Source organism: Oreochromis aureus, linkage group 3, assembly GCF_013358895.1.
Source record: "Oreochromis aureus strain Israel breed Guangdong linkage group 3, ZZ_aureus, whole genome shotgun sequence".
In the NCBI taxonomy this organism is placed as follows: Eukaryota; Metazoa; Chordata; class Actinopteri; order Cichliformes; family Cichlidae; genus Oreochromis; species Oreochromis aureus.
Window position 1 is genome coordinate 41,836,722 of NC_052944.1, and position 13,264 is coordinate 41,849,985.

The 13,264-nt window shown below is 40.0% G+C and overlaps 1 long non-coding RNA gene across 2 annotated transcripts; it reads right to left on the minus strand.

The window, feature by feature from the left end:
• Window positions 1–2,452: 2,452 nt before the first annotated feature.
• LOC120439319 lies at window positions 2,453–11,855 on the minus strand. Of its 2 annotated transcripts, none has more exons than XR_005612546.1 (3): window positions 11,792–11,855; window positions 11,383–11,523; window positions 2,453–3,068 (listed from the first exon to the last, which is right to left on the minus strand). It is a non-coding gene; the product is annotated as an uncharacterized LOC120439319 (long non-coding RNA). The 2 variants fall into 2 exon arrangements; XR_005612547.1 differs by lacking the exon at window positions 2,453–3,068 and adding an exon at window positions 10,875–11,173.
• Window positions 11,856–13,264: the final 1,409 nt, after the last annotated feature.

The window sequence follows — 13,264 nt, forward strand, 5'->3', positions numbered from 1 at the left end:
CTGCCCACAGCTTCCACTCTCAACTCCCCCGTTCCTTCCGCTTGACTCTCACTCTAAGACTAAACAGCTCCCCTCTAATGGCCTCCCAACCGTGGCTTCAGTGTTCCAGCTTTGACTGTGATCCATCTCTCTTCTCTTCCGTTCCTTCTCTGGCTCCTCTCTTTTAAAGGGCTGCACTGACTTAGTGCAGCTCATTAAATTTAAAGTGAATTAACTACAATCACAAAAAGGAGGAATTTTCAAAATAAAAGCAAAAAACCATTTCCAATCCAATTACTAAAAGTAAAGCACAGCCTTAAAAAACAACTTCATTTTGTGGAATGTGAATCATTGTACGCATAAAAAAAAAGTACACGAAGAAATGCTGCTGTTTTGGTTGTAATATAATCTCAGTTTATTATACTTGATAAATAAATAAATAACAGACACTTCAAAGTGCTGTCAGTGTTGAGGCAGTTGAGTTGATCTCAAGGCAAGTGTGAAGTATTTGCTTGCATTAGTGCATCTTGGATAATTGGTTCCCCACATTGTTTTGATGTCCCAACTTCCCCTCGTTCGTACACGCAGGTGTCAAACTGAATGTAACGTCAGCTCAGAGAAACTTCTGCCTTCAGCAGATAAAGGAGAAAACAACCTTTTGGTGTCATACCACATTGTTAAACTCAACTATCTTTGCTTTTTCCCCAAAACTTTACTTGGAGAAGATTCTTTTCTTACCTCGTTTGGAAAGCAGAGCCACAAGGGTGGACACTATGCAGTACATATTTGCAACCACACTGCACAATAACTGCAATATTAGTCCCTCTGTTTTCCCTTTAACCATCACTTTTTTCTGACCCAATAAAATTCAAAGACGAGATAAATATCGGAGAAGAAACTCTTTCTTTCTCATTGAATTACAAAGATTCCAGTACAAAGAGTCAAGCACTTGATGCTTGGTAGATATAACATTCAAGGTGTTCTTTAATCTTTCAAGGACTTGGTCCATGGGAACCCAGAGCCAAAAACATCCTTAATATAAGATAATGGTTAATTAGTTCCTGTCAAAATTACTTTTCAGGGTGAAAGGAGGAAGATTTTGGGTTAATGCCTAAACTGAAACTTTTGCTCTCTTTCTAGTTGAGTTACCTTTAGCTTCACCTGCTGGTGAATCTCTGTATTGCACGACAAAAACAAACTGACCAGTTAAACAGAACCTTGTTTTTGTTTTAAATCTTCCTTTTTTTCTTCTATTTGCATTAATTTCAGTATTCACCTTAGATACTTATATATTTTATTGGACACCCAGAAAACAAATTTGTACAAAGTCATCACATTCTGAGGGAAATGAATTTAAAGGGATCTGTTTAGTGAAACGTCTGAAATTTGATTAAATAAAGTGATATATCTCACTTCAAAAAATGTCATGCAGGAAGATAAATCTAGAGGGACATCCTCCTTCACGCCTTTCTTAATCCCATTAATTTATGTCTTCTCCTCTTCTGTCTCTTCCTACATCTCCTTGTCTCTTCCTTGTCCTCATTTCACACTTTGTTTCTTATTTCATTTCCTCTCTCCTCAATAACATCTTCACTCCTGCTATCTCTTTCTTATTTTTCTCCATTGGTGGGAGGGTGGGGGTGAGGGGCGTCAGCCTTGACATTCTGGTTAAACTGGGAGATTTACCACACTGGTTTGCTTTGCTCTGACAAGCAGCTAATTAGGCCTGCAAGTGCACGTGGCATGTACATGCACAAGTGTTTTGTTTATTCATTTGTTTGTGTGTGTGTCAAAGAGGTAGCTTTATTGCTCTTGTCATGACAACGCCCAATTAAAGAGTGAAGATTCAGTACTGGAGAAAAGAAGCCAGAAGCTTTAAAGGTGAAGAGACAGAAGAATAGGAAATTAAATGTAGTGCTAAGGAATAATAATAATAATCATGATAGTAATAATAAATGAATGACACAGAGAGCTACGTTAAGCACACACATAATTTCACCGACAATAAAAATGATGTTGGCATGGACAGACGGGAAGACGGGCCTGATTAAATCTCCACTGCAGCGATTATGCCATCATCATCATCATCATCATCACAGATCAGTCAAAAAGCAACAACAGCAATCTTAATCTGGGTGCGCGTTTACACTGTAATACGACTCAGAGAGGACACGCTACCCATTTCATGCTGCTGTCAGTTTCTCTAAAATATAAATGATCTTTTCATTTCTGCATGCCCTGATTTTCTGAGCCCTTTTCAATCATTTTATATATAATCTGTAATCAATTACAAATCACTGCAGCTTCCTTTTGATTCAACGTTGAAGTAATTTTTCAGTAAATCCCTGAAACTGTCACCAAACTTTAGCTGAAGTTCAACAACAGAAGCACAGAACATTTCTGCGCTGGCAAAGTCAGATTCAGCCAAGTTCATTTAATTAGAAACCAGGAGTCAGGTTATTTGAGAAGGGGATTTTATTTATTTATTTTATTTTCGTATAGTTAAGCATCACTTCAAAAAGTGCCGGTGTCAGTCAGTGAAAATGTGCAGAAATAAATGTTTGTTCAAGTTTATGTGTTTCTCCAATTACACTCTAGGTATGAAAGTTTGAATTTACATGCAGTTTAATAGGTTCTTTAACTAGGGCTGATGTTACATTACCCACAGTTACCAGATTTATTCTGCTTATTCTAGAATAAGTTGCACATTTTAGCTGTCGTTCCAGTTCAAGCCTGTCTGATGCTCTCTGTATCAGTGTATACACATAATCTCCTTACTGAGTGGCCTCTGGGGTGTGTTCAAATAGTTGCAAGCTTGATATCTTCGGTAGAGGGCAGAGGTTGGAAGAAATGGCTCTTAACTCCATGAGGTCTTTACATAACACCATAAAGCTGGTCTCATGTGAATAGAAGACTTTGCAGGGAAAATTCAGCCGGCTGGAGGATTAGAAACACTTTTCTTTCTCTGTCTCTCGCTCTTCTCTTCCATCTTTTCTGTGTCACTTCGTCCCCTTTTTCACGGCACTTCCTGTTCTGCCGTTTATCCTCCCACTCTTCCATCCTTTGTTCGGTCTCCCCGTGGAGTTGTTCTCAATGAAAAAAGAAAAAAATCAAATTAGTGGATTACAAAAAAGTCACCTTGCTGTCGTATTTCATAGAGGCACGCACAGGCTTATGTCTATCTACGCACTTTGTCTCACAACTACATTTCAGCATCTTACACAAATACTTGTAGGCAGTTGTTGGAGGCTGTGTGAGCTCAGACGTACACATCCTTTCCAAGGATGTTTTAAAGATAAGGTAGAGATGTGTGGTTTTCCAGGAACAGTCACTTTTACGATAATTCTCATTTTAATGTATTGTGTGGTTACTCGAATCTCTGTAGAGTCACTTTATTTATTTTTTTAGGTCATTATTTTGGTTTTATAGCCAGTTATTTTACTGCTTTGGTCAACGATTTCTCCAACTACATACTAACTGTTTGTTTCTGCTGCCTGATCCAACCTATAAAAGCATAAAATGACAACCAAAGGCTGCTGTTTGATACTTTGTTTCATTGTTCATTTTTGTTTTCACTTGTGGTGTGGTAAACATAAAAAAAAAAATACTTGATTTGGGTTGGCCACACAATTTACTCAGGGTGAGGAAAGCATCATGGTTTAGGTTTAAATATATCAGTTTAAACACATTAGGAAGAGCAGCGTTGAGCCTGGTCCAATGGGCCAATTATTGGTTGTGCTGGTTGCAGCATTCTGCTGAATGAATATGAAATATGAAATGATAAAGGAGGAGAATTCTCCAACTGTTTCATTAATTCCATCTATATGATTTATGAATATTTGAGCTTCTGTACTGACACATCATTCAAATGGCAGTAATAATCCTGACTCGTTTTCTTCTCGTCTTATCCTAAATTTTGGACGGATGCCCTGTTCTTGGTAATGTCACTGTTGTGTCATATCTTTTCCACTGGATGTTCCTCACTGCGTTCCATGGTATATGTAACTCCTTGGAAATTCTTTTATAGCCTTCACCAGACAAATATCGTTAAATAATGAGACCACCTCTGATGCTTTGGAAGCTCTCTGCAGCCCATGGCTCTGCTGGAAGATGTGGCTCCATAAATGTCAGGAAAAACCAACTAGAACAGCTTAACTTTATGTGGTGCTGATCAGAAGCACTTTAATTGGTGACAGGTGTGTGCTGACTCCATCTAACAAGAGTTTGAATGTAACTGGGTAAATCTGAACACAGCCACAAATCCAGTTATAAAAGGGTGTGATCAGTTATCCAACCATTTTATTTCAGTTGTGTGTTTTTTACTTCACCTCTCCGAAGGATTTTTTTTTAAATTTGTTTTTCAAGTGTGTTGTACACATAATAGGCCACATTAAAGGTGGAGAAAGTTGTGAAATTATTTGACTTGCTGTCATTTTTTTTAAATGACAAAAAGCTGGCATTTGAACGTGTGTGTCGACTTTTTATATCCACTGTAATCTATCTACAATAAGTGGTTCTCTGTTCTCATGAAGTTACATAAGCTATGTATTGTCATATGACCAGTGTTACAGTATAGCTAATTGAATGATGTGGTCTATTTCTAAGGAAACCAGTACACCTGTAGCAAGCAACAGGGAGAGTGACAGGGAGTGCGTCAGGGAGAGCGTCAGGGAGAGTGGCAGTGAAGGTCACAACAATGAAGAACAGAGTACAAGTGAAGATATTTTGGACAATAAGCCAAACCAGCCTAACCCTAAATGCATCCCAGTTCAAACATTGTCCAGTAGGGTCCTCCATTTTCAAGAGAGGTGGTACAAAGAGTATCCATGGCTTCATTATAGCCATGCCTTTGTTTTTACTGTGTGAAAACATATACTGTTCAGAAAAGTATTATGTCAAAAAAGGCAGACCCTGCATTCTCATCAAAGGGGTTTACTAACTGGAAGAAAGCTCTTGAAAGATTTGAAAGGCATCAAAATTCTCAATCCCATCACCATGCAGTCACAGCTAGCGCTCAAGAAGCAGCTCCAATAAATTCACAACTATCAACTGCCTGGTCAAATCAACAGCAAAATGCCAGACACTGCTTACAAAGCATTGTGGGTTCAATGCAGTTTCTTATCAGACAGGGTTTGGCACTGCGAGGACATGGCAAGGAAGATGGTAACCTCTTTCAATACTTAAAATATAAAGCCAAAGATGATGTCTGTCTTTCTGACTGGCTGACCCGTTGTCATGACTATACCGCTCCAGCAGTGCAAAATGAGATTTTGCAGTTGTCTGGAAACTGCATTGTCAGAAATATTGCACAAACTATCCAGTCTCTATCTGTCCTGCAGTTCTCTATCATTATAGATGGTACTCAAGATATCACAGGAAGAGAGCAAGAGTCCATATGTTTTAGATATGTGGATGAGGACCTGGTTCCACATGAGGTTTTTGTAGGCTTATATGAGGTTTCAGGAACTACTGGAGTGGAGATAGCTAGAACAGCTGTGGATGTGCTTTTGAGGCTGAATTTGCCGATGTCATGTTTAAGAGGTCAGACCTGTGATGGTGCTGCGAACATGTCAGGAGCTTATTCAGGTGCTCAGGCAGAAGTTAAGAAACAACAGCCGCTGGCATTGTACGTGCATTGTGGGCCTCACTGCCTGAACTTAATTACACAGGCTGCATGTCAGGCTAGTTCTGTAATACGTGATGCTTTAGAGTGGGTACATGATCTGGGGTCATTATGCAAACAGTCTGGAAGATTGAAAGCTATGTTTTCAGCAGTTGCAGCAGATTCAGAGGAACCATCAGTATCACTCAGACCACTCTGCCCAACCAGGTGGACTGTAAGGGGAACTGCTATCAAAGCAGTGCTGTCTCAGTATGACAGTATTTTGACTAGTTTAGAGGAGATGGCAGCAGTTGGATCTAGCACAAGTGCTAGGGCAAATGGATTGCATGAGAGGTTTGAAAAGGGCAAAACAGTGCTTGGACTTCTTATGGCATTGGAAGTTATTGAGGAGCTAGAATGTCTGAACAAGTCCCTGCAAAAACGGACTGCAACCATTGCAGGAATGAGATGCTCAATAGAGTGTGTCAGATCCACTCTACAGTTGAAAAGAAATGAAGAAAGATTCCATCAGATGTTTGACAAAGCAGTGAAAATGGTGGACTCCCTTGGTATTGAGCCCATTCAGATTCCTCACCAGAGACGGCCACCAAAACGATATGCTGGCGGGGCTAGCCAGCACACTCCCAAGTCACCTGAAGAGCATTACAGAGCAGAGTTTTACAAAGTGCTGGATAGTGTTGATGTTCAGTTTCAGGAGAGGTTCAACCAGCCAGATCTGCTCACTGGAGAGGTGGATGGCATTATTGATCGTTACCCAGAAATTAACAGACAGAGTCTAAAGGTTCAGCTAGCCATGTTCAGATCCAAATATACCTTTACATCTAGTACAGAAGTGTCTACTATCATTAGGGGAATGCCGGTGGAGGTGAGGGGTCTGTTTGATCAAGTTGAAAGCCTTGTCAGGCTGCTTTTAGTCACCCCAGTATCCTCGGCTGAGGCTAGAAGCTTCAATGCCCTCAGAAGACTAAAAACATGGCTAAGGTCAACAATGACTCAAATGAGATTAAACAATGCTGCTGTATGTCATGTCCACCAGGAGAGACTGGACAGTATAGATGTACAACAAATATGCCAGCAGTTTATCTCAGTCAACGAGAGGAGAAGACATGTGTTTGGCTCCTTCACATAGTGGACATTGAGTTGTTGTGTGGGGCACCAGTAGTCCATGTCTGGGTTCGGTGGTTGAATTATCCGTCCCCACCAATGCCACAACAAAATCTACGCCCTTGGCGTGATTGTATTCTTGTGTCCTCGATCTGATTGCAAGGTTACAAAATGTGAGATGTGCCCAAGTGGCTGAAACAACACCAAAGTGCCAGCTTGTGCCAGCAGATGTGACGTCATTTGCTAACCCTACAGCACTGTTTGTGATGAGAACAGCAGCATAAACAGACCATTTAAGTACTGCAAGCTCACTTTCTATGTGCACTTCTTCAAAAGATCACTAGAGATCTCTTTACTTTGAAACTGAGGGGCCGATAGTAGCAGCTTTCACATGCTACTTCCTGGAGGGAGTCGGGGGAGTGTACTGTCCTTAAAGATGTTGTGGGTCCTTCTGATGTTCCTGGTGGTGTAAATGTCCTGCTGAGATGGGAAGGATGCTCCTGAGATGTACTGTGCGGGCCATGCTTCCTTGTCACGCTGTAACTGAAATGATGATACTTAGAGCTGTATTTTTCTAGAAGGTGTTGATGATATCAATTGAGACCAGATGGTATCTTGACTGATGTGTGTAGGAAGGAAGTGTATTTGGGAGTGTGTTGTATATTCCTCTTCCTTGGTCTTTTCTGCATTTAGGGAGTTTACTTTCCTCACTCTTCTTCACTTTATTGCCACTTCCTTTCCATTAGTGATCAACCCGATAATCAGAACCACTCATTGGTTTTGGTCCATTGACCTCTGGGTTATGAGCATGCTTCCTCTGCAGAATTAGCTAATAACTCTCTTCTATATATGTTCATTTTAGAGTATAAGAAACCATGAGGGCTAAAGCCATAAAGCTAAAGATGAGATGAGGATTCAGTGAAGATGTGTAATCTGCAGATAGTGGTCACATATGTGAATTACTAGGCCCCACTACCAGACATTATCACCCATAAAAATAAAATACATTTTAACAGTTTGTCAAATAGAGGGTTATCATAAGCATCAAGTGACCAAAAGCCAGGATGCGAGATTAGCAAAAATGTGAGAAATATTTGCAAACAGTAAAATATGTTACCAAGTGTCAGTTATGGTAATTTTCATAGTTTTCAGGCTGTTCCCTCAGACACTTACCTCTGAAGCATGCTGACCCGTTAGTGGTGAAAGATGAGCAAGGTTTTCCAAGATGATGTTTGGCTGTGATTCAGGTATTGAGGGGAGTGTTGCTTCTAATAATATTTCAGTGTAACCGAGTTAAGTGTTGGGCAAATACCAAGTCAGGCATCACTCATCTGGAGCAAGTGAAACTGCTGTCTGCTGCGCATCGATATCAGGCGGTGAGAGGGTGAAGAAATGATAACGGCAGACAAACCAAATTCTGTTATGTTGTATTATATTCTGGCTTCCACACAAGGTTATCAGCCGTCCTCCTTTCACCTGAGCTGGGAAACAGATTAACGTCCCATCGTGAGAACACAGCAGGGCCAATCCCATCAACCCCCGACTTCCTGTGCCCATTATACTTAATAACAGGAGAGGGAGGAGCGGAAGAGGATTTTTTTTTTTATCTGATGAATGCCGCCTCAATTTTACATTTGCAAAATGAGAGCGGACAGATATAGTGGCAAGACTGTGAATGCATGCTTGCTTAAGAGAGAACAAAATGAGGAAGAGTCCAAGATAACTAACCAAAGTGGGAAAAAAGAGGTAGATTCAGTTCCACTACATTTTTTTGACAGAAATAATCACATTTGCTGAGTAACCCAAGTGGCTGGTGTAGCCGCTGGGAGCTGGAGAGCAATTTTAGGCTGGCAGCTGCAGTGATTAATGTGGGAAGTGACATTAAAGAGATTTTTGAAGAATTATATAAACACACTTATAGTAACATCCAGGCAGGGAGAGAAAATCATCCCTGGTGTTGGGCTGCAGCCCATAGCTGTTCAGCAAGAGACTCAGATGGAAGATTTTTTTTTGTTTGGTTTGTTTTTTTAAACAGTAAAATAGACTGTATGTCCGTGTTGTACTACAGCATCAAATAACATCTTTATGTGGAATATATTTCGTTATAGATAAATAAGTCTCACAGATTTTGTTAATGAGCCATGATTATAAGTTTTTGTATATTAAGCTGTCATTTGAGAGCTAATATGAGCTGACATAAACAAACTGTCAAAGCTGGACAGCTTCTATTTAACATGTGCACCAGGTAAGGACTCCTATATTGCAGTATGGGTAAGAGAACAATTCAGTCCATCCATCCATTCTCTTCCCCTTATTCTTATCATGATCACAGGGAGCTGTGAGGCAACAGTGCTAATCTGTTCAGTTCATTTTAATTCATTTTTATATAGCGCCAACAAAGGTGAACAATTGCAGGAATACAATGAGAAGGCTGATGATAATGAAAAACATCTGGCCTACTAAACACAGACGATAGTAGTGAGGGCAGCGCAAACAATCACTAAGCAAAGTCCACAAAGACAGACAATAAAACTCTGGCATACACAAAGACCAGTAATGACAGGAACATCTTACACTAGTGACCTCTGTGAAAGGTGGCTTAATAAATAAATCAGGTGCCTTGTCAATAAAAGTAAAAGCAATGACACATCACATTAGTTTAGAAACTGGAAATTAATGCTCCACGATTGCGTCTATTAGCACAATTGCTGCAGACAGCCGTCCGACAGAAGAATGCCAAGAGTAGTTTGACATTTCTTGCTATATTATACATATGCATGTATGTATGTAATAAAAATAATCCAATAAAAATGAATCCCATAAACATTTACTGTCGATCTCAGTTAAAGCCTATAAAGATGTAAGCTGTAGTTGATCTGCTACATGTGGGAACCTCCTGACTGTGCAGGATGGCAGGTGCTCAATCATACAACGGACAGCAGATGGAGACAAAAGACTACAAACTGAGAAGCCATTGTATCATTGTATGTGTTCAGCTGAGTAACACATCAGTATAATGTATAGATGCATGTAATTTTAATGTTCACAAGATCATTTGCTCTTATGTACATCTAAAACATCAGATCTATAAGTAACTGTTATAAAATGGTACTCCAAAAATCAGTCTTGATGTATTTACAGTAACATTTAATAATGATATACTACACTAATAATAACACCTAAAGCCATTGCTGTTTAGATATGAGCATTAATGCATCTCAAAAGGCACCACAAAGCACAGCTTGCCTTAGTTTTAAACTTTAAGGCAGAAGTTAAGTACCTGCTCGAGAGCTTGGTGAAATACTCTGGACAGCTTTTAAATGTTCTGGTGTTATTAAACCATAATCAGAGGCTTTACAACCTGATCATGCCAGAAGTGTTTAAAAAATAGATTAACAATAGAATAACAGAAAAGTTCCTGTTTTTCACTGTCTACTATAGAAAATTTGGTAAGAATAAAATAAAATAAAATAATCAATTAACTGAAGCTTTGATTTTAAAAATATGGGACAGTTTGGATTGCAATCTAACTTCTTTATCTTATCAAGATGTCTTTGGGATTAAATCTGTAGTTAAGCATCTTTGCACTGATACAAAGTGGAGTTTCTGTCATCCAGCCCACTTAAGATCAGTGTGGGTTTTATGTGGCCCTTGACTTAAAATGAGTTTTGACATCCCTGCTCTATATATAGAAGAAGATCATTAGACATTCATTTTATCAATCCCAAAGCGTGATCTTGCATTTTTTTTTAACAGTGTGCTGACAATCCATCTATTTTCTCTGCTCTGAATTGGATAAGCAGTTCAGATGGTTATGAGGATACCCCATTGATAGACAGCTTTTTATGTCTATGCCCAAATCAGAATCACTAATAAACCTAAAATGAAAACTTTGGACTACAGAAGAAAGTATCTGGAGACAACAAATGGAGGCAAAGGGAGAACATTCAAACTCCACACAGATACCAACAACCTTCTTACTGTGGGCAACATTGGTAAAAACTGTGTAATGAGGAAAAAGGACGAGGTCCTTTCCCATCACCTGGAGAGTAGCTAAAAAATAAATAAGTAAAGGGGTCGTAGTAGCCAAACAGCACAAAACTCAAGGAGCAAATAAAATTTATTTAGGATAAAAATGAGAAAGAATGAGAAAAAAACTAACAAAAACCAAGTTAAGAGTCCTACACATATATAATATATGAACAGGTACCAAAGTCTTGAAATGGATGCTCTAGCGCCAACCATCACAGAAATCACTCTTTCACTGGTTGTGTTTTGCTGTGAACGGCCGCCTTTCTGCATACAACTCCTCCACCATATCTGACACCAGTTCCACAGACAGGGCCAATCTCCTTGGCATCGGTCTGGCTTCTCCTTCCTGTTTCTCTCCTGAAGCTCTGCAGTCTTCATCTTTGTACCATTTCTGCACATGCTCTGTGACTCGTCCCAACTGCCCTCACCTCCCATCTTTTATGTAGTGTGAGCAAGGATGGAGAATTGCTTTGATTATGGTAGGGGTAGGAAGTAAAAAAACCACCTCCAACATAAAAGCATGTAAATATATATAAACATGCATAAAAGAGTAGTATAAAACCAAAGCAATAAAACACAATAAATCACTGCATGGCTGTAATGTTTTTTCTTTCTTGGCCACAAAGAATAAAAACAGCACCTACCTGTGAGGAGGATGGACGGATCATGTCAGCTGCCAGAGACTCACGTTTGTACTTTTTTGTAGCCTCCGTCTTGGCCATGACAGATTATAGAGTGGGCTCAACAGCAACGAAGCACTGGGAAGGAGGTCGCAGTGGTAGGGCCTTGTGACAAAGTGGAGCAGTTGTAAAGCTCTCCATTTGTCCCATATGTGTTTACTTTATTTTGCACATTATACACATTATTTTGTTTCTATGTATTTGCTTCCATTTGCTATTTGTCAAGTAACATTGCTTCACTCACTATCCCGGGTTTGTTTGTGTAAGTGTTTTGTTGCCGGCAAATCAAACATTCTGCAAATTAAGTCAAATACTAAGCTATGTTTCTTTATATTTTATTATGTTACAGATTAAGTCAGTTGTTCATACTTACTTTGTTTGTCATTTCAGTCTTCATGAGGGTCAGGTGTGGGGAAACGCCCGCCTGGCATTTCCTCATTTTAAAATCCTGATGATGTCACGCATGACATCAGCGGGTCAAACTAAGTGGAGGGATTTCTTTTTCCATAGAGATGCTTCCTTTTGTTTGTGTTAAGGTTTAAAGGAATTTGTTGAATGTTTTTCCTTTTGTTAATATTGCCATTTAGTTGTGTAAATGTGCATATTAGAAGTGTGTAGAGGTTTTGTGTTTTTAAATCATCTGTGTAGAGTTTTACATCCCTTAGTTGAGTGAGTGGTACTGGCTGGGCAATTGGAGGGAAATTGATGGCCCTATTTAAAGCCAGTCTCTACCAGATGCAAGGGAGAGGATGCAAGCTGCCGTTAAACTTGACTGAAGAAGAAGCAGAAGAAGCAGAAGAAGCAGAAGAAGCAGAAGAAGCAGAAGAAGCAGAAGAAGCAGAAGAAGCAGAAGAAGCAGAAGAAGCAGAAGAAGCAGAAGAAGCAGAAGAAGCAGAAGAAGCAGAAGAAGCAGAAGAAGCAGAAGAAGCAGAAGAAGCAGAAGAAGCAGAAGAAGCAGAAGAAGCAGAAGAAGCAGGCTGTGTCACTGGAGCCATGTTATGTTGAGTTTTGTTAACTGAATTGATTTGGGGGGGGAGTTTTGTTAAGTTACATTATATTAAGTTGACTGTAAATAAATTGCTCACCTTGGAAATCGGAAATGCCTGCCTAGTCTGCTTCCCTACCACCTTCCTTGACGTTCGTGTCTGACTACCTCACAGGCCTGTGTGGGAGCAGACGTCTTGATACAGGCTCAATCATCCAGGGCAGGAAATCCTAGTATTCTGATTCTGTTCATCTGGATGTAGCAATTTTAGTGGGAGAAATGTTTCATCACTCATCCAAAGGACTTCTTCAGTCTCAGTGCAAGTTTCCCCAACTTTATAAACAGCACATTTGCATAATGACCAAAACTAGCACCACTGAATAACAATGGGCTGTGAGGTCAGTTTCATGATCGTTAACATAAACATGGTCATGACCATAGATCATTGGTCAATAGTACCATTCACAGTGAGCTAGGGAATGACTGCAATCACAGCATTGTACTGTGAGACGGTGAAAGATGATGAGGCACCCTCTTCTCAGTGGCCACGCTTTCAGTGATGAGGATGTCCATGTTCTTGACAGAGAGCAACGCTGGTTTGAGTGGGGAGTGAAGGAGGCCATTTACATGAAAAGTGAATGACCATCTCTGAACTGAGGAGGGGCCTGAGCGCAGGTACACCCTGGACAGGCTGCCAATCTGTCACAGGGCTAACAAAGAGAGCTAGACAACCATTCACACCTATGCACAATTAGAATCCCTAACCAACTAACTGCATGTCTTTGAACTGTGGGAGGAAGCCGAGTGCCTGGAGAGAACCCACGCAGACATGGGGAGAACACATGGAGAACATGCACTCCA